This window comes from Carassius carassius, chromosome 4 (genome assembly GCF_963082965.1).
Source record: "Carassius carassius chromosome 4, fCarCar2.1, whole genome shotgun sequence".
Taxonomy (NCBI): domain Eukaryota; kingdom Metazoa; phylum Chordata; class Actinopteri; order Cypriniformes; family Cyprinidae; genus Carassius; species Carassius carassius.
This window is the reverse complement of record NC_081758.1, coordinates 44094302-44116406: the sequence shown is the minus strand read 5'-3', so window position 1 is coordinate 44116406 and position 22105 is coordinate 44094302.

Below are 22105 nucleotides of genomic sequence, written 5' to 3'. Positions count from 1 at the left end.
CAATAAACTCTTCATGCCCCAGATTAGCCAGAATACTCCCACCCACACAAATCATAACCTAGATCCTAAACCTGAATCATATATATATATATATATATATATATATATATATATATATATATACATTTTAGGAAAATGATTAATGGATAGAAAGGTACGCACACACACACACACACACACACATTCTATATCTATATATCTATCTATATATATCATCAGACAATTTATCCTCCCTACTCTCTCCCTGTGCTGCTATTATCTTATCTAATTTATCATTTATTAATTAACTTTTTCTTTATAATCATTTTCCCCTTTAGTCACTTTAACATCCACCTCCATCTTATTTAGTGCTTTTAAAAAAAAAAAAAATTGCTAGTTTATCAGCAACTTCATCACTAGATACCCCATCAAAAATAGTCCTCAAAAAAAAGATCATAATCATTAAATTAAACAACACTACCCTGTGGAGTTAGGGTTAGAATGTTATAAGGATCTGATATTTCTTCTCCAATTTTAACCTGAAAGGTACGCTCAAATAGAAAGTCTAACCCATAATTATAAAATTTCCCACCTTTACCTAATTTATTCAGTTTAATAAGCAAACCTTCCCTCCACAAAGTATCATAAGCATTTTCTCTGTCAAAGAATACTGCAAACATGTATTCTTCCATTATATATGCTTTTTAAACTTCATTTTCAAATAATATCAACGCACCTACTGTAGATCTACTTCTCCTAAATCCACTCAGAGAAGTTGATAACATTCCCCTTTTCTCCAGAATGTAATTCAGTCGCCTCCCAGTCATTCTTCCTTGAGTTCAGATGTGGACGAGATGTTCACATTAATACCAAAATCACAACTTTGTATTTAAATCTTATTTTGAATTTACAGATCACGGGAAAATTATCACTTCCAATATCATCTTTAGATACTGAGCAGATGTATTTACCAGCTAATGATGCTGAAACTATCTAAACTATATAAACATGACACCTCTTATTACGTCTATTCTTGTTGGGTTTCCATCATTTAGACACACTTAAGTTTTCTTCCATGAATTCTTCTATTACTTCACCAGTTTTATCTTTGTTCCTTGAAGCCCAAATACTATAGTGTGCATTAAAATCACCACACATGAGCATTTGTTTTGATGATTCTCCCATGGCACTTCTCAGATAATCCTGAACAATGATTATACAAATGTACTAATCTGATTACCCCGTATACCCATTACTTCTATTACTTGCATAACCATGTTTCTTGTATACAAATTACAAATTAGGAGATTTACTCATATCTGCATCATATTTTTTTAACTCCTGCCCATTAGCGATCAAGCTTCTGTCATTCCAGTGAAGCGATAGGAAAGACATGATAATGTCATGTATCACCAGAGATCACTGAGATGCATCACAGCTTGTTGTTAAGCTTCCTTCTCTTTTTTCTTCTTTAGATTTTAATATCTTGTGAATTTGCTCTACTGAAATACTAATTCATTTCAAGAATTAGTTTGCATATTCTACCACAATTTTTATTTTGTCTGATCTTCTTTCCACCTGTGCAGAACCATTCACCACTTCACAGATAATCGCCACAGAATCATCTTAATACTGTCTGTTGAGTCATTTTTTAACAAGTTCAGCTGTGTCATTGACTCATTCACCTGAGAGGTTTGTGCCTGTTCCCTTTGGATTCTTGTTTCTGCTACTTGTTTCAGTCTACCAGCTGCTTGTGTACAGTATATGTTAAATTCTGGATGTAGTTTAGCTCCTGGACCTCAGGATCCTGCTGTTGCTCTTGACATCCTGCGCTCTCTCCACAACTGCAGCATTTCATCTTAGTTTCTTCCTGACACTTCCCATACTCATGCTCTTCTCCACACTTTCCCTTTGCAGACAGACGTGGGATGCTCTATGTGCTGGCAATTATAACAACGAAATATGATTCACTGATCATATTTCACTTTGGAAAGTTTAAGAGGATTCATATACTGTTCTTCTTGTTTGACAAATGTGATCATGACTTTTCCTCTTTACTTGTGATCACCCTTTGTCCGGTCTCCTTAATTTTACTTGAACACATTTGTTCACATTCAAACTATTATATCGGTCTTCGTGGAATTCCATTTCTTGATTATCATCTATTATGTCCACCTACTTTCATTTAAATTACATGTACACTTATTCATTTAGCAGACGCTTTTATCCAAGGCGACTTACAGATGAAGACAGTGGAAGCAATCAAAAACAACAAAAAGCAATGATATATAAGAGCTATAACAAGTCTCAGTTTGTGTACTGTGTACACGTTGCAAGGGCTTTTAAATAATATAATAAATAAAAAGAAAACAGATAGAATAGAAAAAGAATAGAGCAAGCTAGTGTTAGAGGTCTTTATATATATATATATATATATATATATACACACACACACACACACACACACACATAATTGCATAATAAATGAAAAGAAAATAGAATACAAAAAAATTAGGAAGGTAGTTAGATTTTTTTTTTATTAATTAATGACATACCATAATCCAGTCACATACGTTTACTAATATCCACTCCATTAACTAAGTCTTGCCCGACGAGAATAATGCTTTACTCAAATTAACATATTTTTTATGAGCCTATAATATAACATTAAACCTATTAAAAAATGACTTTAAACAGCACATGGTGCCATAGTTTCATCACTTTACATACTGGCAAAGACTCACCTGTCATAGTTTAATGAGCTGAAGATGACATGAAGTGACCCGTGCTGATCTGAAAACAGATGAGGGCACAGCTCCCGATCAGGGCGAAGTTAGGGGGATTTTATCCTCAAAAAGAGCACACATTATTTTCACACTTTCAATACATCAATAAATTTCGTCCCATCTCCAATTTGCCCTTTTTGGCTAAAGTACTTGGCCTCTCAGTTAAATACTCATCTTACTCCTCCAGTCTGACTTCCGCAAACTGCATAGTACTGAAACAGCATTGGTTAAAGTCACCAATGATTTGTTAATTGCTGCTGACTCTGGCTCTCTGTCAATCCTGATTTTACTCAATCTCAGCGCAGCTTTTGACACTTTAGACCATTCTCTTTTACTCTCTTGATTGGAAAAAAGTTTTTGGTGTTACTGACTCTACTTTAAATTGGTTCAAGTCTTATCTATCACATCGTAGGCAGTTTGTGTCCCTGGGTGGTTGCAGGTCCAATATTGGCTCAATGCAGTTTGGTGTTCCACAGGGTTCAATTTTGAGTCCCTTGCTTTTTAGTATGTACATTTTTCCCCTTGGGTTATTTCTAAGATCCCTTGGTCTTAAGTTTCATTTTTATGCAGATGACACTCAAGATTTATATTCACTCAAAACCTGGTGATAATTTGTCTGTTGCCTTTCTTGAACATTGCATATTGGAGGTAAAAATATGGATGTCTCAAATTTTTCTTTGTCTCAACAGTGACAAGACTGAGGTAATGCTGATTGGTTCACCCCATCAAATACGTAAAGCTAGTATTTTAAACTTAAAGATGGATGGGTCTATTACGGAGTTTCAAGCAAAATTAAAAAATCTGGGTGTGATATTTGATTCAAACTTAACTTTTGATCCTCATGTTCAGCACTCACGGATATAAAATAAAAGTGAACGATCAAAATTAATCTGATAAGATTGATCGAAAATAAATAAATAAATAAATAAAAACAGCTACACGGAGCTACGATTAGCAACAGAAGGCCAACAGGAAGTATAGAAAACACTGTCCAACAACGACACCCGCATAACACCCTATGTACTTGCTACATCATTAGAAGAATGGCATCTACGCTAATATTAGTCTGTTTCTCTCTTATTACGAGGTCACCGTGGCCACCAGATCCAGTCTGTGTCCAGATCAGAGGGTCACTGCAGTCACCCGGATCCAGTACGTATCCAGACCAGATGCTGGATCAGCACCTAGAAAGGACCTCTACATCCCTGAAAGACAGCGGAGACCAGGACAACTAGAGCCCCAGATACAGATCCCCTGTAAAGACCTTGTCTCAGAGGAGCACCAGGACAAGACCACAGGAAACAGATGATTCTTCTGCACAATCTGACTTTGCTGCAGCCTGGAATTGAACTACTGGTTTCGTCTGGTCAGAGGAGAACTGGCCCCCCAACTGAACCTGGTTTCTCCCAAGATTTTTTTCTCCATTCTGTCACCGATGGAGTTTCAGTTCCTTTGGCTTGATTAGTTGGGGTCACTTGACTGATTGCACAGAGACTATTGAAGAGAGCTGAACTGGATGATGACATCACTGAATCATCGATGAACTGACTTAAGCTGGAAAACTATTTACTAAGGCAGAAATTAATTTTGTCAGCATTGCTGTGTCACTTTGAAATACTTTCTGAGGAGACTCTGTCTCTCTCGCTGGTGTTTTGTCTTTTTCTTTCTGTAATTTATTTGTAATGTTTCACTGCATCTCACTGAAGATGAAATGCTAATCTCTAGATTTCTGACTGGAGAGTGCAGATGTTTTTCTGAGAGATGCAGCTTCATTCTGAACATCATTTGGACTGCGAGTGTAAACCGCTCCAGCATTACTCAATCATCTGTTGTGTTGTGCTTTATTATGTGCAGAGGTGCATCATACGTTTCATGGTGGGTTTGTGTTTGTGGTGTAAACAGGAAAAAGAGATACACACTAGAACAGGAAACCTGTGAGTGATGCATGTGAGAGATAGTAGACGCTTTGTTTACTCACAAGGAAGGAGTGTGAGCGTGCAGCAGCTCAAACACACACTACACCTGCGTCTGACTCCTGCGGCTTCAGTGAAAACAACTAGAGAGGTATGTCAGCTTTTACACTTGTGAAACAACTTGGTTTACAGTCGTATTTCAGCTGTTTGTTTCAGTGCTTTGACACAGATGTGTGTTTGTCACAATGGCAATGCAGTTTAATACTCGCTCGCTCTCTCTCTCTCTCTCTCTCTCTCTCTCTCTGTCACATAAGTGGAAAAGTTATTCCGTTTGTCTCATTACTATAATATGCATCCTGTTTTATGATGAAGTCGTTTCAAATAAGAAAATTACTCGTCAGTGAGTTGCTTTGTCTCTTTATTTACATGCTGTATTTCTGTCCAAGCCTTTTACACACTATACTAATTCAAAAGACCTTATGAGAGTAAACATTCATTATGATGAATCTATGAGTGCCTGATAAAATGTCTGAGGTGTGTTACACCACGAGAGGGCAGTGAAGCATCACAAAAGCCTGTTTTCCTCCCTAATTTTGATCTGAAGGCCTGCTGAAGCCTAGTCCAGGTTTACAGGTTCTGCTTCACGACACCAAGCACAGGAGCGCTTAATATGGAATGGATTAGACTGGTTCTAGAATTTATAGCTCAGTGAATGTATATTTCATTTAGAGATGCTAGAAATAGAGCACTAAGTCAAGCACAACCAAGTCAAAGAAATGACGATTTAACCCCCATCCAAAATTCATGACACACTTGTATCTGAAGTCTCCCGCAGGCATAAACACACTCAGAAAACCAGTTTCTATCCAAGCAATTGGCGGCGCCGGTTTTAATCTGAACTAAAAATGTACTAAGTCTCCAAATCCACATGGTTTGAAATCAAAGTGTGGAAATGAGGACGCTTGGCTTCTCACCGGAGCTATTTCAGTGTCTCATATATTCGCATGTCTCTATTGACATCTAATTACAGTAATACCCACCTACACCAGGAATTACGGCAGATAAGGCTTTCAGATGGCAGCTATTACTGTCAGCCGCTGGAGCAGAGCATGGCGTGTTGGTGTGCAGATACAAGCAGTTCTCAGAAAGCTGTCTGAGATATCATGGGCTGATTCTGCTGCCGTCGCTGACTTCAATTAGAACGAGCTCTGCATGCAGCAGAGGGGAATATCAGCTCGTCTGATGGTGTTTTGGGCCTTGATCAAATCTATGCTGGAGTTGTGATGCACAGAACGGGTTTGATGGATTGGCTCGTGGCCATGGAGATGCTGCTGCTGGGATCCAGAAGAGCGTTTGACAGAACGCCCACTCCTTTAACTGCTCGAGACGCACACTGATCACTGATCCCCAGCAGGAATGGTGTCGAGATAAAACACACGGATCTCAAGGGCTTCTAGCTTGTGTCAGCTGCATTTGATTCGATGACATTTCACAAACCAGTGTTATTCTATTAACCTCGAGGTTTATGTATTCTTCAGATTCTCCATCCTTCATTTCATGAGGTTGTGTCCCATTTAATTTAAGAGTTATCTAGATGTAGAAATTTTTCATTAGAAAATACGAAATGTCGCATCTGTAATGCAGTGGCTAAGCAGTTTGGAGTGGTTTTATCATATTGGCTATGCAGTTGCTAGGGTGATCTGGATGGTTGCCTCTCTGTAGGAAGGTTTTCATGCACTAATGAATCAAATCTGACTTCAGATCCAGAAAGTTCTGTTTATATGAACCTCAAACGCTGCAATCTGATTCACATTTAATTTACATGTGCGTTAGAAGCATTATGAAAAAAAACTTCAGCGCATCGTTCAGAACTGGAGAAAATATGACAATTGTAGTTTTGTAATTGCAGTATTTGCCTTGATGGCATATGTAGAAATAAAGCTGATAAATGACAAAGCGATTTTAAACAAAGATTTAGTAAATATTTTCCTCCACTGACCAGTTCATAAAACTGTACATCAATTTTGGATGAGAAATGACCCCAAAAAGATCATTTAATGTCACCAAGGTGTTGAAAAGCATTGAGTTGACACTACAAAAAGTAGCTTTAGAAAGAAATATTTTGATTCATTGTCAGCAAGTAAATCTGAAAACCATCTGAAGCTCAGTGTCCGCTAAATCCCCTCCGTCTCTAATAGAGCTTCAGAGCCGTATTTGAGGATGAGCGCATCCCATCAGTCATCATGTTCAGGAACTCACATGCCCCAAAATCCTAAGATGCAGAGGAAAGCTTTGCAGTGTATGTGCACTAGTTTATTGTAGGTATTAGAAGCAATGCAAAGTATTAAAAGCACAAAATGTGTGTAAATAAATCTTAACATCACTATGTGGTGGATGTGTCTCACTGGATTGTCAACAGTTCAACACATACTTGTGGTCTTCACACCCACTTGAACACTGCGGCCAAATACAGGAGATACGTCATGTAAGTAGACGAGTGGTCAAGTGCAGAGACCGCAGGTGTGGGTATTAGGATGGACTCTCTTTACGAGTCACTGAATCATCGACTGACTCGACTCATTCAGTAAGGAATCACGCTCAACTCTTCTGCTGTGGTTTTGATTGGAACTATTTGTGTTTGTGAAATGGAACTAACATACACGACTGACAATACTGTATCTAAAACACAGTATCAGATTTTTGTTTACTGAACTATTTAATCAATATCACATTAGTAATGCTGCAGATATTGGGGAAAAGCAGCACTTTTGCTGATGTGATATTACTAAACTATATCATATGACATAAATATAAGATGGCCATTTATTTTTTGTCCTCATATCTTGAATTTTAGGCTCATATCACTGCATTCTAATAGACTCCTGCATCATGTTCATCAGCAGGTGCATCAGGGTAAGATGAATGCCTTAACCATAATGCATTATCATCAGCAATACAACCCAAACATCATGGGCCTGCACGTGTGCACAAGGTATTTTTGAATCAGACTTAAACACTAGTTGGATTCTTCATCTCATCACCATCAGTCACCATTAGTGCTAGATGTGATGACTGAGTAAGTGAGAAGCACAGTCATTTTTTCAGGGTTGTGGGAACAGGGTTTTACCCTTCATCTACATGACCTGTGAATTCAGGGCCACCGCATGAGATGAAGGATAACAGAGGCTGAAACACGCTGTGAATCCCTCTGAACTGCTGGTGGTGAAACACTGTCAATGGCACTGAACGAATTCAGACACACACCGCAGTAACAAGCATTTCCTGAGTCTTCAGGCGCTCGCAGCACGTTTGAGGCTGAAAGATGTTCAAAATGCTTAATTTGATTAGCAACAACATTGTCTTGGCTTCAAGGCAAACACATTTCAAATGAGAATAAAAGTAATTAAGGAAACAAGTTTTTGTGAAGCAGGCTGGGTTCTGTATGTTGAGCAGACGCACATCTGATTGTGTTGTTGTCTGGTTGTCTTGCTGTAATCAGCGCTCGTCACCTCGTCCAGCCGTAATCAGCACCTGCGGGAGTCTGTGGCTTCATCTGGGTGACTCTTATGGGGTTCAAATACATGTTGCAATCTTATAATAGTGAGAATCTGCCAGAAGGTCATCATTTACTGTCTTTTCTTTCCAGACTGTCTCTCTTTTTTGTATTCTAACTGTAATGTGAATAAATTAAGCCTTACTTTTTCTAAAGCTTTGCTTTTTTTGATATTGCTCTCTGAACTGATTTTTGTGAGCTCCATGTGATGATTGTCTGGCATAACAATTACAACCATTAGAGAAATTACTTCTAATTGAATTTCTTGTCAGATACATACAAAATAATTTTTATCACTTTGTTGTGCTCTGTTGATCATTGTGTCTGATTTAAAACCATTTGTCCACCTTGAACTCTTATGTATTTTAGTATCATATTCACCAGTGGGATAAACATTTACCATGTGACACGAATATCTGTTCTTAACTAACAAAAGTTTTACCACACACACACACACACACACTCACACACACACACACACACACACACACACACACACACACACACACACATGATCTAATGCTGATGTCATTGCTGCTGATAACAGTTTTCAGATGTGTTTTAGCATGCTGCGGCCAGCACAAGGGTGATTTATTCCATTACACACTACACAGGCATCAAGGCCTGTGCCAAATAATCGTACAGTGATGTCACAGTGGATGTGTGGGGCTACACGGGAGGCCGCGGAGCAGCACAAGGCCATGCCAAGGAGTCGCCCGCATAATAATACTGCATAACACAGAGAAGGATATCGTGTGTCGCGTCACTACTACAGTGTTTTTCTCATTCATAGTCACACTTAGACTGCATTCCATTCAAGATAAAACACGTCAGGATTACGCTTTAAAATCACTTTCAGTTTCAGCTGCCGTTTATGGTGGCTTTTCCATCAGTAACACACTGGTTTTCAATTATTATTTGATGTCTAACAATTGAAGACAGATTGAATGCTTGTCCAAAAAGGCTTCCAAGTAGTCTGTTACTGTTTGGCTTTCTTTAATAGAATAAGTGGCTGTATGTGAGACGAGAGCTAAAGGTCTTTCTGTTAAACCCCTCGCTAGCTCAATCTCATCTTTCGTCAGAACGGTTCTCATGGATACAGGGACAATATTTGGCTAAATGAAACACAGGGCTGCGCTAGCATTAAGAGCGATGCTCTCATCAGGAGAGCGTGACCCCTCCGGCGTGAGGTAATCCCTGGAGACCCCATGAAATCAATACTGTAAAAACAAACTGCTTCACGTTTCATAGAGGTTGTGTGATTTAAAATGTGTTCTGACCTTACTCGCCAGAACACCACATCCTGTTAGCAGCAGCAGAGTTTAGAATGGAGTGCTTGGTTCAGACGTGAACATTGATAAAGTGAACAGTGGCTTTATATAATGCAGAACTGTCAAAGTCAATGAGCAGCTAAATCAACTCTGGATTGCATTACCATTATCGCTCAGTTATTTGGGATAAAGTGTTTGACTTTGTAAAGCCTGTCCTACTAATAAAGATCTGAAGTGACACAGAAAAATGTTAATGAGCTGTTAATGCCCTCGTCAATCCTGCAGGTTATTCAAGTTTAACGGGCAGCCGTGTTATATGTACACAAGCCTGCTTGAGGTTTGATGTCAGAAGTTTGGGTGGAACCAAGCCGAAACCAGCGTGAACAGACCAAAGTGACCTTGATTTGTCTTTGCATTTCCTTCAGGATGCTTTTCATAGGCTAATACTTTTCAGCATGACCAATCGGATTAGATCTTAGATTAGAGCTGTTTAGGAATATTGCCTCTCCCAGTTCCTCCAGAGAAACGTCTCTGTCCTGCGCCAGAACAGACATAGACCCTCACAGCCTCAGTGTCGCCACTAACACACTCCTAATCTACATTCACACACGGCTGTATGTCAGCATGGAAAGAGAAAGTCATTCTGTCAGTCTAAAACAAACAGGCCAGTTGGTTTAAAACAGGCTTGCTTCATCATCTGAACATGACTGGAGCAAAACTGCACAGGTCTGGTTCAACTTAGAGGATATTTGAACACCATAAGAATCACTTCCCCCATCAATAAAAACGAAAGAAAGCAAGCAAATTGAGAAGTGTGATCTATAGAATAGCTAGCAGATCAAATTATATGGTTTCTGAATAATCTGATCCACGAGAGAGAATCTTAACGTCAGCAAATGAGCCAGAGTTTCAGTACTGATCTTCACAATACTCCACAGGCTGGCCATTTTCCCCAAGCTTCAGGACATCATATATTTAGCTTTTATTATCTTCTGTCTGAATATGTTGCATTTTTTAGTTTTTGGATTCACTGGGAACGAACCCATGACTTTATATTGGCTACTGAAGTACAGGAACGCTCTTGTACCCTAACCTTAAACATGACTTCAGCTGCAGAGACTTGTTCAGTTGTGTATTATTGGGAGGAAATCATTGGATATATTTGTACATGAATTAAACCGTAATTGCAAGAAATGGTAAAATAGTATATTAATCTACATCAGGGCCGGTTCTAGACATTCGGAAGCCCTAACACACACTGTCACTCGGAACACACCGAGAAACACCACACACAACCCTCACTGTCAATGTCAATGTCACCTTTATTTATATAGCGCTTTAAACAAAATACATTGCGTCAAAGCAACTGAACAACATTCATTAGGAAAACAGTGTCAATAATGCAAAAATGATAGTTAAAGGCAGTTCATCATTGGATTCAGTTATGTCATCTCTGTTCAGTTAAATAGTGTCTGTGTATTTATTTGCAATCAAGTCAACGATATCGCTGTAGATGAAGTGTCCCCAACTAAGCAAGCCAGAGGCGACAGCGGCAAGGAACCGAAACTCCATCAGTGACAGAATGGAGAAAAAAACCTTGGGAGAAACCAGGCTCAGTTGGGGGGCCAGTTCTCCTCTGACCAGACGAAACCAGGGTTAGGTTTATCTCTCACTGAGATAACACACACCGTCACTCAGAACACACCGAGAGGAGAAACACCACACACAACCCTCACTGAGATAACACACACCGTCACTCAGAACACACCGAGAGGAGAAACACCACACACAACCCTCACTGAGATAACACACACCGTCACTCAGAACACACCGAGAGGAGAAACACCACACACACCCCTCACTGAGATAACACACACCGGCACTCAGAACACACCGAGAGGAGAAACACCACACACACCCCTCACTGAGATAACACACACCGTCACTCAGAACACACCGAGAGGAGAAACACCACACACAACCCTCACTGAGATAACACACACCGTCACTCAGAACACACCGAGAGGAGAAACACCACACACACCCCTCACTGAGATAACACACACCGGCACTCAGAACACACCGAGAGGAGAAACACCACACACACCCCTCACTGAGATAACACACACCGTCACTCAGAACACACCTAGAGGAGAAACACCACACACACCCCTCACTAAGATAACACACACCGTCACTCGGAACACACCGAGAGGAGAAACACCACACACAACCCTCGCTGAGATAACACACACCATCACTCGGAACACACCGAGAGGAGAAACACCACACACAACCTTCGCTGAGATAACACACACCGTCACTCGGAACACACCGAGAGGAGAAACACCACACACAACCCTCACTGAGATAACACACACCGTCACTCAGAACACACCTAGAGGAGAAACACCACACACACCCCTCACTGAGATAACACACACCGTCACTCAGAACACACCGAGAGGAGAAACACCACACACACCCCTCACTGAGATAACACACACTCTCACTCAGAACACACCGAGAGGAGAAACACCACACACACCCCTCACTGAGATAACACACACCGTCACTCAGAACACACCTAGAGGAGAAACACCACACACACCCCTCACTAAGATAACACACACCGTCACTCAGAACACACTGAGAGGAGAAACACCACACACACCCCTCACTGAGATAACACACACTCTCACTCAGAACACACCGAGAGGAGAAACACCACACACAACCCTCACTGAGATAACACACACCGTCAATCAGAACACACCGAGAGGAGAAACACCACACACAACCCTCACTGAGATAACACACACCGTCACTCAGAACACACCGAGAGGAGAAACACCACACACAACCCTCGCTGAGATAACACACACCGTCACTCAGAACACACCGAGAGGAGAAACACTACACACAACCCTCACCGAGATAACAAACACCGTCACTCGGAACACACCGAGAGGAGAAACACCACACACAACCCTCGCTGAGATAACACACACCGTCACTCAGAACACACCTAGAGGAGAAACACCACACACACCCCTCACTAAGATAACACACACCGTCACTCAGAACACACCGAGAGGAGAAACACCACACACACCCCTCACTGAGATAACACACACTCTCACTCAGAACACACCGAGAGGAGAAACACCACACACAACCCTCACTGAGATAACACACACCGTCACTCAGAACACACCGAGAGGAGAAACACCACACACAACCCTCACTGAGATAACACACACCGTCACTCAGAACACACCGAGAGGAGAAACACCACACACAACCCTCACTGAGATAACACACACCTTCACTCAGAACACACCGAGACGAGAAACACTACACACAACCCTCGCTGAGATAACACACACCGTCACTCAGAAAACACCGACAGGAGAAACACTACACAGAACCCTCGCTGAGATAACACACACCGTCACTCAGAACACACCGAGAGGAGAAACACCACACACAACCCTCACTGAGAGAACACACACCGTCACTCAGAACACACCAAGAGGAGAAACACTACACACAACCCTCACCGAGATAACAAACACCGTCACTCGGAACACACCGAGAGGAGAAACACCACACACAACCCTCGCTGAGATAACACACACCGTCACTCAGAACACACCGAGAGGAGAAACACTACACACAACCCTCACTGAGAGAACACACACCGTCACTCGGAACACACCGAGAGGAGAAACACTACACACAACCCTCACCGAGATAACAAACACCGTCACTCGGAACACACCGAGAGGAGAAACACCACACACAACCCTCACTGAGATAACACACACCGTCACTCAGAACACACCGAGAGGAGAAACACCACACACAACCCTCGCTGAGATAACACACACCATCACTCGGAACACACCGAGAGGAGAAACACCACACACACCCCTCGCTGAGATAACACACACCGTCACTCAGAACACACCAAGAGGAGATAACACTACACACAACCCTCACTGAGATAACACAAACCGTCACTCGGAACACACCGAGAGGAGAAACACCACACACAACCCTCACTGAGATAACACACACCGTCACTCGGAACACACCGAGAGGAGAAACACTACACACAACCCTCACTGAGATAACACACACCAACACTCGGAACACACCGAGAGGAGAAACACCACACACACCCCTCACTGAGATAACACACACTCTCACTCAGAACACACCGAGAGGAGAAACACCACACACACCCCTCACTGAGATAACACACACCGTCACTCAGAACACACCTAGAGGAGAAACACCACACACACCCCTCACTAAGATAACACACACCGTCACTCAGAACACACTGAGAGGAGAAACACCACACACACCCCTCACTGAGATAACACACACTCTCACTCAGAACACACCGAGAGGAGAAACACCACACACAACCCTCACTGAGATAACACACACCGTCAATCAGAACACACCGAGAGGAGAAACACCACACACAACCCTCACTGAGATAACACACACCGTCACTCAGAACACACCGAGAGGAGAAACACCACACACAACCCTCGCTGAGATAACACACACCGTCACTCAGAACACACCGAGAGGAGAAACACTACACACAACCCTCACCGAGATAACAAACACCGTCACTCGGAACACACCGAGAGGAGAAACACCACACACAACCCTCGCTGAGATAACACACACCGTCACTCAGAACACACCTAGAGGAGAAACACCACACACACCCCTCACTAAGATAACACACACCGTCACTCAGAACACACCGAGAGGAGAAACACCACACACACCCCTCACTGAGATAACACACACTCTCACTCAGAACACACCGAGAGGAGAAACACCACACACAACCCTCACTGAGATAACACACACCGTCACTCAGAACACACCGAGAGGAGAAACACCACACACAACCCTCACTGAGATAACACACACCGTCACTCAGAACACACCGAGAGGAGAAACACCACACACAACCCTCACTGAGATAACACACACCTTCACTCAGAACACACCGAGACGAGAAACACTACACACAACCCTCGCTGAGATAACACACACCGTCACTCAGAAAACACCGACAGGAGAAACACTACACAGAACCCTCGCTGAGATAACACACACCGTCGCTCAGAACACACCGAGAGGAGAAACACCACACACAACCCTCACTGAGAGAACACACACCGTCACTCAGAACACACCAAGAGGAGAAACACTACACACAACCCTCACCGAGATAACAAACACCGTCACTCGGAACACACCGAGAGGAGAAACACCACACACAACCCTCGCTGAGATAACACACACCGTCACTCAGAACACACCGAGAGGAGAAACACTACACACAACCCTCACTGAGAGAACACACACCGTCACTCGGAACACACCGAGAGGAGAAACACTACACACAACCCTCACCGAGATAACAAACACCGTCACTCGGAACACACCGAGAGGAGAAACACCACACACAACCCTCACTGAGATAACACACACCGTCACTCAGAACACACCGAGAGGAGAAACACCACACACAACCCTCGCTGAGATAACACACACCATCACTCGGAACACACCGAGAGGAGAAACACCACACACACCCCTCGCTGAGATAACACACACCGTCACTCAGAACACACCAAGAGGAGATAACACTACACACAACCCTCACTGAGATAACACAAACCGTCACTCGGAACACACCGAGAGGAGAAACACCACACACAACCCTCACTGAGATAACACACACCGTCACTCGGAACACACCGAGAGGAGAAACACTACACACAACCCTCACTGAGATAACACACACCAACACTCGGAACACACCGAGAGGAGAAACACCACACACACCCCTCGCTGAGATAACACACACCGTCACTCAGAACACACCAAGAGGAGATAACACTACACACAACCCTCACTGAGATAACACAAACCGTCACTCGGAACACACCGAGAGGAGAAACACCACACACAACCCTCACTGAGATAACACACACCGTCACTCAGAACACACCGAGAGGAGAAACACCACACACAACCCTCACTGAGATAACACACACCGTCACTCGGAACACACCGAGAGGAGAAACACCACACACAACCCTCGCTGAGATAACACACACCATCACTCGGAACACACCGAGAGGAGAAACACCACACACAACCCTCACTGAGATAACACACACCGTCACTCGGAACACACCGAGAGGAGAAACACTACACACAACCCTCACCGAGATAACAAACACCGTCACTCGGAACACACCGAGAGGAGAAACACCACACACAACCCTCGCTGAGAGAACTGAGAGAACACACACCGTCACTCAGAACACACCAAGAGGAGAAACACTACACACAACCCTCACCGAGATAACAAACACCGTCACTCGGAACACACCGAGAGGAGAAACACTACACACAACCCTCACTGAGAGAACACACACCGTCACTCGGAACACACCGAGAGGAGAAACACTACACACAACCCTCACCGAGATAACAAACACCGTCACTCGGAACACACCGAGAGGAGAAACACCACACACAACCCTCGCCGAGATAACACACACCGTCACTCAGAACACCGAGAGGAGAAACACTACACACACCCCTCACTGAGAGAACACACACCGTCACTCAGAACACACCGAGAGGAGAAACACTACACACAACCCTCACCGAGATAACAAACACCGTCACTCGGAACACACCGAGAGGAGAAACACCACACACAACCCTCGCTGAGATAACACACACCGTCACTCAGAACACACCGAGAAGAGAAACACTACACACAACCCTCACTGAGATAACACACACCGTCACTCGGAACACACCGAGAGGAGAAACACTACACACAACCCTCGCTGAGATAACACACACACCGTCACTCAGAACACACCGAGAGGAGAAACACTACACACAACCCTCGCTGAGATAACACACACCGTCGCTCAGAACACACCGAGAGGAGAAACACTACACACAACCCTCGCTGAGATAACACACACCGTCACTCAGAACACACCGAGAGGACAAACACCACACACAACCCTCGCTGAGATAACACACACCGTCACTCAGAACACACCGAGAGGAGAAACACTACACACAACCCTCACCGAGATAACAAACACCGTCACTCAGAACACACTGAGAGGAAACACTACACACAACCCTCGCTGGGATAACACACACCATCACTCAGAACACACCGAGAGGAAACGCTACACACAACCCTCGCTGAGATAACACACACCGTCACTCGGAACACACCGAGAGGAGAAACACTACACACAACCCTCACTGAGATAACACACACCGTCACTCAGAACACACCGAGAGGAGAAACACCACACACAACCCTCACTGAGATAACACACACCGTCACTCAGAACACACCGAGAGGAGAAACACCACACACACCCCTCGCTGAGATAACACACACCGTCACTCAGAACACACCAAGAGGAGATAACACTACACACAACCCTCACTGAGATAACACAAACCGTCACTCGGAACACACCGAGAGGAGAAACACCACACACAACCCTCGCTGAGATAACACACACTCTCACTCAGAACACACCGAGAGGAGAAACACCACACACAACCCTCGCTGAGATAACACACACCATCACTCGGAACACACCGAGAGGAGAAACACCACACACACCCCTCACACACCGTCACTCGGAACACACCGAGAGGAGAAACACCACACACAACCCTCGCTGAGATAACACACACCATCACTCGGAACACACCGAGAGGAGAAACACCACACACAACCCTCGCTGAGATAACACACACCGTCACTCGGAACACACCGAGAGGAGAAACACCACACACAACCCTCACTGAGATAACACACACCGTCACTCGGAACACACCGAGAGGAGAAACACCACACACAACCCTCACTGAGATAACACACACCGTCACTCAGAACACACCGAGAGGAGAAACACCACACACAACCCTCGCTGAGATAACACACACCATCACTCGGAACACACCGAGAGGAGAAACACCACACACACCCCTCGCTGAGATAACACACACCGTCACTCAGAACACACCAAGAGGAGATAACACTACACACAACCCTCACTGAGATAACACAAACCGTCACTCGGAACACACCGAGAGGAGAAACACCACACACAACCCTCACTGAGATAACACACACCGTCACTCGGAACACACCGAGAGGAGAAACACTACACACAACCCTCACTGAGATAACACACACCGTCACTCAGAACACACCGAGAGGAGAAACACTACACACAACCCTCACAGAGATAACAAACACCGTCACTCGGAACACACCGAGAGGAGAAACACCACACACAACCCTCGCTGAGATAACACACACCGTCACTCAGAACACACCGAGAGGAGAAACACTACACACAACCCTCACTGAGATAACACACACCGTCACTCGGAACACACCGAGAGGAGAAACACTACACACAACCCTCGCTGAGATAACACACACACCGTCACTCAGAACACACCGAGAGGAAAAACACCACACACGACCCTCGCTGAGATAACACACACCGTCACTCAGAACACACCGAGAGGAGAAACACCACACACACCCCTCACTGAGAGAACACACACCGTCACTCAGAACACACCGAGAGGAGAAACACTACACACAACCCTCACCGAGATAACAAACACCGTCACTCGGAACACACCGAGAGGAGAAACACCACACACAACCCTCTTTGAGATAACACACACCGTCACTCAGAACACACCGAGAGGAGAAACACTACACACAACCCTCACTGAGATAACACACACCGTCACTCGGAACACACCGAGAGGAGAAACACTACACACAACCCTCGCTGAGATAACACACACACCGTCACTCAGAACACACCGAGAGGAGAAACACTACACACAACCCTCGCTGAGATAACACACACCGTCACTCAGAACACACCGAGAGGAGAAACACTACACACAACTCTCGCTGAGATAACACACACCGTCACTCAGAACACACCGAGAGGAGAAACACTACACACAACCCTCACCGAGATAACAAACACCGTCACTCAGAACACACTGAGAGGAAACACTACACACAACCCTCGCTGGGATAACACACACCATCACTCGGAACACACCGAGAGGAAACACTACACACAACCCTCGCTGAGATAACACACACCGTCACTCGGAACACACCGAGAGGAGAAACACTACACACAACCCTCACTGAGATAACACACACCGTCACTCAGAACACACCGAGAGGAGAAACACCACACACAACCCTCACTGAGATAACACACACCGTCACTCAGAACACACCGAGAGGAGAAACACCACACACACCCCTCGCTGAGATAACACACACCGTCACTCAGAACACACCAAGAGGAGATAACACTACACACAACCCTCACTGAGATAACACAAACCGTCACTCGGAACACACCGAGAGGAGAAACACCACACACAACCCTCACTGAGATAACACACACCGTCACTCGGAACACACCGAGAGGAGAAACACCACACACAACCCTCGCTGAGATAACACACACTCTCACTCAGAACACACCGAGAGGAGAAACACCACACACAACCCTCACTGAGATAACACACACCGTCACTCGGAACACACCAAGAGGAGAAACACCACACACAACCCTCGCTGAGATAACACACACCATCACTCGGAACACACCGAGAGGAGAAACACCACACACAACCCTCGCTGAGATAACACACACCGTCACTCGGAACACACCGAGAGGAGAAACACCACACACAACCCTCACTGAGATAACACACACCGTCACTCAGAACACACCGAGAGGAGAAACACCACACACAACCCTCACTGAGATAACACACACCGTCACTCAGAACACACCGAGAGGAGAAACACCACACACAACCCTCGCTGAGATAACACACACCATCACTCGGAACACACCGAGAGGAGAAACACCACACACAACCCTCGCTGAGATAACACACACCGTCACTCGGAACACACCGAGAGGAGAAACACCACACACAACCCTCACTGAGATAACACACACCGTCACTCGGAACACACCGAGAGGAGAAACACCACACACAACCCTCGCTGAGATAACACACACCATCACTCGGAACACACCGTGAGGAGAAACACCACACACACCCCTCGCTGAGATAACACACACCGTCACTCAGAACACACCAAGAGGAGATAACACTACACACAACCCTCACTGAGATAACACAAACCGTCACTCGGAACACACCGAGAGGAGAAACACCACACACAACCCTCACTGAGATAACACACACCGTCACTCTGAACACACCGAGAGGAGAAACACCACACACAACCCTCGCTGAGATAACACACACTCTCACTCAGAACACACCGAGAGGAGAAACACCACACACAACCCTCACTGAGATAACACACACCGTCACTCGGAACACACCGAGAGGAGAAACACTACACACAACCCTCACTGAGATAACACACACCGTCACTCAGAACACACCGAGAGGAGAAACACCACACACAACCCTCGCTGAGATAACACACACCGTCACTCGGAACACACCGAGAGGAGAAACACTACACACAACCCTCACTGAGATAACACACACCGTCACTCAGAACACACCGAGAGGAGAAACACCACACACAACCCTCGCTGAGATAACACACACCATCACTCGGAACACACCGAGAGGAGAAACACCACACACACCCCTCACTGAGATAACACACACTCTCACTCAGAACACACCGAGAGGAGAAACACCACACACAACCCTCACTGAGATAACACACACCGTCACTCAGAACACACCGAGAGGAGAAACACCACACACACCCCTCACTGAGATAACACACACCGTCACTCAGAACACACCGAGAGGAGAAACACCACACACAACCCTCACTGAGATAACACACACCTTCACTCAGAACACACCGAGACGAGAAACACTACACACAACCCTCGCTGAGATAACACACACCGTCACTCAGAACACACCGAGAGGAGAAACACTACACACAACCCTCACAGAGATAACAAACACCGTCACTCGGAACACACCGAGAGGAGAAACACCACACACAACCCTCGCTGAGATAACACACACCGTCACTCAGAACACACCGAGAGGAGAAACACTACACACAACCCTCACTGAGATAAGACACACCGTCACTCGGAACACACCGAGAGGAGAAACACTACACACAACCCTCGCTGAGATAACACACACACCGTCACTCAGAACACACCGAGAGGAAAAACACCACACACGACCCTCGCTGAGATAACACACACCGTCACTCAGAACACACCGAGAGGAGAAACACCACACACACCCCTCACTGAGAGAACACACACCGTCACTCAGAACACACCGAGAGGAGAAACACTACACACAACCCTCACCGAGATAACAAAAACCGTCACTCGGAACACACCGAGAGGAGAAACACCACACACAACCCTCGCTGAGATAACACACACCGTCACTCAGAACACACCGAGAGGAGAAACACTACACACAACCCTCACTGAGATAACACACACCGTCACTCGGAACACACCGAGAGGAGAAACACTACACACAACCCTCGCTGAGATAACACACACACCGTCACTCAGAACACACCGAGAGGAGAAACACTACACACAACCCTCGCTGAGATAACACACACCGTCACTCAGAACACACCGAGAGGAGAAACACTACACACAACCCTCGCTGAGATAACACACACCGTCACTCAGAACACACCGAGAGGAGAAACACTACACACAACCCTCACCGAGATAACAAACACCGTCACTCAGAACACACTGAGAGGAAACACTAGACACAACCCTCGCTGGGATAACACACACCATCACTCGGACCACACCGAGAGGAAACACTACACACAACCCTCGCTGAGATAACACACACCGTCACTCGGAACACACCGAGAGGAGAAACACTACACACAACCCTCACTGAGATAACACACACCGTCACTCAGAACACACCGAGAGGAGAAACACCACACACAACCCTCACTGAGATAACACACACCGTCACTCAGAACACACCGAGAGGAGAAACACCACACACACCCCTCGCTGAGATAACACACACCGTCACTCAGAACACACCAAGAGGAGATAACACTACACACAACCCTCACTGAGATAACACAAACCGTCACTCGGAACACACCGAGAGGAGAAACACCACACACAACCCTCACTGAGATAACACACACCGTCACTCGGAACACACCGAGAGGAGAAACACCACACACAACCCTCACTGAGAGAACACACACCGTCACTCAGAACACACCAAGAGGAGAAACACTACACACAACCCTCACCGAGATAACAAACACCGTCACTCGGAACACACCGAGAGGAGAAACACCACACACAACCCTCGCTGAGATAACACACACCGTCACTCAGAACACACCGAGAGGAGAAACACTACACACAACCCTCACTGAGAGAACACACACCGTCACTCGGAACA